General features: G+C 36.5%; 1 pseudogene; it reads right to left on the reverse strand.

Annotated features, from left to right (window-relative positions):
* Nucleotides 1-870: 870 nt before the first annotated feature.
* Nucleotides 871-1792, reverse strand: LOC110288868 (annotated as a pseudogene).
* Between the last annotated feature and the right edge of the window lie 3360 nt (nt 1793-5152).

Below are 5152 nucleotides of genomic sequence, written 5' to 3' on the forward strand. Positions count from 1 at the left end.
ATGAGAGTGTGAAGCAGAATGGGAAAGATGGTACAGAAAGTGAAAGTGGGAAGGGGCAGCAAATAATAAGGAACATTTTGATTGGTGTGAGATGACCCACAAAGTATACATGAACATACCTCCTTTGTCTGTGCACATACATATAAGCATACACATATTCACAAAAACACATTCTACATATGTTTCTGTATATAAATAATTTTTATTTACCAACATTATTTCAATAAATATGGATAAAATGAAGTGCAAATAAACAGATATAAGAAAGTTTCATATGATATTAACTACATAACTGTGTTAACAAATGGGAAATATAAATTCACATTAATTTTTTGAACAAGAGAAAGGTGAATAAATAAACAGAATTAAATATACAATTATAAATAAATATTACCAATGAGTGTATATTAAAATGGTTTCAACGAAAAAGCTTCCAAAATAACTATCAGAGAGGAAATTCTTTTGAATAATCTCAGTATCAAGGACACTTTTATGATAAAGTGAAAGTACAAGAAAAGAGAATTCATGTGGAAAGAACAATGTATGCTGTACAACGAACTTAAGTTTATAGGACTTGGCATCAGTAATGTCAAAAGAATATAAATATAAATGTATATATATATATATAATACTACACATTTTATTTGAATCATATGAAGAATGTCACTTTGTTACTTGAACAATTGAAGTTAAAGAAGAATTTGTAATTTAGAAAAAGCATAATTATTTGGGCACAGCACTTATGATCATTTGAAACTGCAGTTCTGGGACAACCAACGATCTCTTCAGACCTTTGAATTTCTGGAATGCACACATGCATACATGCTGGTATTACACTAGTACATGTAAATAAAAATACGTGGATAATTTTTAGAGGAAGAGAAATAATATTTTTTTAGATAATCTACTGGAACTTGGAGTGAAATTTTTTAGTATACGGATTATTCTCTTATACCAAAGCTATACCAAAGGAGCAATTGTGGGATAGGCATACATCACAAACTGCTGAACAGTCAGGATGACTGACTCATACATCCAAAACAGGATTGAGGTGAATGAGATGATGAAGTCCAACCAGTACATAACCACAAAGGAAACTACTAGCAGCAAGATGGTCTGGGTGGCCCTTTTCTCAGGGGATGCTCTCAGGTAGCTGATGCTATGAAAATGCTTACATTGCCTCTAATGTCTGCATAAGATAACCACCATGTATGTACTTGTGATCAGCATGACTCCTACAAGACATATATCTCTGGACATTGTTACTGTTAAAATCAACCCCCTGATGATGTAGTTCATGGGGAAGAGTGAGCAGGATTTAGTGACCTTCATCTGGTGGTTTTCACATTGATAAAACCAGCAACATGGAAGATCCACCTACTACTGAATGACAAATTGAAAGACCAGAGATAGAAAAAAGCATAGATGAAGTGTTTTTTTACTTTACTCTTAAATTTTGCCAAGAGGTACTGGGACTGATTGGGATAGCCTAGGATACACTCAAGAGGCAGGTGATGCAGATAGAGAGGCCTCTCATCACCCTGTTTATGTAAAAAGTTGTCTTACATTTGATGCCATTCCCAAATTTTAGTGACTCCAATATGTTTGCAAGCAAGTTATCCCCTTCACTGAGGATCATCATTATGTGAATGAAGGTAAGTTGACAGGAGATCAGGTCCATGGGCTTAGATCTGTTAACTAGGATTATGAAATTATAGAAAAAAAGGAAAACGATATTTGGTAGGAGTTCAAGTCCAGCTTAGATATAAAAGGCATTCCCAAATGAGGACATAAGTGGAGAGTGTAATTACCCTAAGAGCATAGTAGAACTGTAATTCATATATCTGGGAAAAAATGTATACAGGAAATGTGTGATTCATTGGGAATTGTGTCTATCTATGTAATTATTCTATTTTTCTACTAATTCTTCAGTAACCTGTTGCTTCAAGTTTTGATATTCCACAATGTAAATCACAGCCTACATATCTATATACCACCCATGTATTTCCTGGGTATAAATATTGTAGATAACAAATGCCTTCACGGGCATATTTGTACAGAATGAACACTGTCTCATGCACCTTAGTCTAATGCCTTAGAAATCCAGTTGTACTGATTTCAGTTGTCTCATTGTATAGGAAACACCTAAAACAGTAGTGATTAGTAGAGAATATTAATCACATTCATGAAACTGAACATAATGTACAGTGGTTTGGAAAAAAATTTAAAAATGTAATCCAAAATACCAGGCAAGTCTACCTCATATTCCATAATTTTACTATGTTCTATGCATATTTTGACTAATAATTTTGATTAAATCACAGAAATAATTTATGATTATTTTAATATTTTAATCACCAAAAGGTCTATCTCAATTAATCTTTTTTAATGTATTTTTTCTCCATGAAAGTTCACATCCTCAGAATCTACAATTGAAGGCAAAGACAGGTACATTGGAAGACCAGTAGAGTACTTTTCACATCCTGTTAATTATGTAAGTATTGTAGTTATAAATGGTCCTAGGTGGATTCCAGTTCACTTCCCATCACATTAAAACCTTTTGTGAACTCCAATTAAGAATTAAAGAACTACTCCCAGCTGTCAAGACAAGTAAATCACTAACAATATGATTCCTCGTGGCTTTTTCTAGCCATCCATGCTGTTATTTTACCTAACTACTCTCTTCTTTATGTTTATCTCTCACACCATTACCTTAGAACCCATCCATTTTCCCATTTTTGTATTTGACAAATTGTGTCCTGTTATTCGTCCTTACCTTCTTCTCCACTTTTTCTGTATGTATCTGCCACCTCCCTACTAAGTAGCAGTGTCTTTCCCATTTCCTTGATCAGATACTTGTATCCTGGAATTCTGCTTTCTATTGCTCAACACTCACCCCTATCTGACAGTGGTTCAGTTTTGCTTTCCTTTTTTCCATAGTTTCTAAGGATTACATAATCATACATGATGATGAGGAGTCAGGAGCCTCCAAGAAGAGAGAACATGTGACATTATGAAAACACTATTTCCCACACATTATGATGAACTTGTATTGCTGAAGATGACCACATGATGATTCTGTTTGGGAATTCCTGTATTAGATTCTTTCCCATCCAGTCAAAAACAAGGTTGCAAGTATTATCATATGTCATCAAGACCCAGAAATTTTTACAGTTTCACTCAACAGTCTTACCTTTGATACTTATGTAAATTACTTGCTCTAGTTACCAGAATCAATTTACTATTTTTTGTTTAATTTTTAATATTTTATTACGTATTTTCCTCAATTACATTTCCAATTCTATCATCCCAAAAGTCCCCCATACCCCGCCACTTCTCTACCCACCATTTCCCATTTGATTTTTTTTTTTTTTTTTTGCCCCAGCATTCCCATGTACTGGGGCATATAAAGTTTATGTGTCCAATGGGCCTCTCTTTCCAGTGATGGCCGACTTGGCCATCTTTTGATACATATGCAGCTAGAGTCAAGAGCTCCAGGGTACTGATTAGTTCATAATGTTGTTCCACCTATAGGGTTGCAGATCCCTTTAGCTCCTTGGGTACTTTCTCTAGCTCCTCCATTGGGAGCCCTGTGATCCATCCAATAGCTGACTGTGATCATCCACTTCTGTGTTTGCTAGGCCCCGGCATAGTCTCACAAGAAACAGCTATATCTGGGTCCTTTCAGCAAAATCTTGCTAGTGTATGCAATGGTGTCAGCATTTGGAAGCTGATTATGGGGTGGATCCCCGGATATGGCAGTCTATATGGTCCATCCGTTTGTCACAGCTCCAAACTTTGTCTCTGTAACTCCTTCCATGGGTATTTTGTTCGCAGTACTAAGAAAGGGCACAGTGTCCACACTTTGGTCTTCATTCTTCTTGAGTTTCATGCGTTTAGCAAATTNTATCTTATATCTTGGGTATCCTAAGTTTTGGGCTAATATCCACTTATCAGTGAGTACATATTGTGTGAGTTCCTTTGTGATTGTGTTACCTCACACAGGATGATGCCCTCCAGGTCCATTTTTTACGTAGGAATTTCATAAATTCATTTTTTTAATAGCTGAGTAGTACTACATTGTGTAAATGCACTACACTTTCTGTATCCATTCCTCTGTTGAGGGGCATCTGGGTTCTTTCCAACCTCTGTCTATTATAAATAGGGCTGCTATGAACATAGTGGAGCATGTGTCCTTCTTACCGGTTGGGACAACTTCTGGATATATGCCCAGGAGAGATATTGCTAGATCCTCCGGTAGTACTATGTCCAATTTTCTAAGGATCTGCCAGACTGATTTCCAGAGTGGTTGTAAAAGCTTACAATCCCACCAACAATGGAGGAGTGTTCCTCTTTCTCCACATCCTTGCCAGAATCTGCTGTCACCAGAATTTTTGATCTTAACCATTCTGACTGGTATGAGGTGGAATCTCAGGGTTGTTTTGATTTGCATTTCTTTGCTGATGTTGAACATTTTTTCAGGTGCTTCTCTGCCATTGGGTATTCCTCAGGTGAGAATTCTTTGTTCAGTTTTGAGCCCCATTTTTTAATGGGGTTATTTGATTTTCTGGAGTCCACCTTCTTGAGTGCTTTATATATATTGGATATTAGTCCCCTATCTGATTTAGGATAGGTAAAGATACTTTCCCAATCTGTTGGTGGTCTTTTGGTCTTATTGACGGTGTCTTTTACCTTGCAGAAGCTTTGCAGTTTCATGAGGTCCCATTTGTCAATTCTCGATCTTACAGTGCAAGCCATTGCTGTTCTATTCAGGAATTTTTCCCCTGTACCCATATCTTCGAGGCTTTTCCCTACTTTCTCCTCTATAAGTTTCAGTGTCTCTGNTTTTATATGAAGTTCCTTGATCCACTTAGATTTGACCTTGGTACAAGGAGAAAGGAATGGAACAATTCGCATTCTTCTACATGATAACAACCAGTTGTGCCAGCACCATTTGTTGAAAATGCAGTCTTTCTTCCACTGGAAGGTTTTAGCTCCCTTGTTAAAGATCAAGTGACCATAGGTGTGTGGGTTGATTTCTGGGTGTTCAATTCCATTCCATTGGTCTATTTGTCTGTCACTATACCAGTACCATGCAGTTTTTATCACAATTGCTCTGTAGTAAAGCTTTAGGTCAGGCATGGTGATTCCA

This window comes from Mus caroli, unplaced genomic scaffold, assembly GCF_900094665.2.
Source record: "Mus caroli unplaced genomic scaffold, CAROLI_EIJ_v1.1 scaffold_17185_1, whole genome shotgun sequence".
In the NCBI taxonomy this organism is placed as follows: Eukaryota; Metazoa; Chordata; class Mammalia; order Rodentia; family Muridae; genus Mus; species Mus caroli.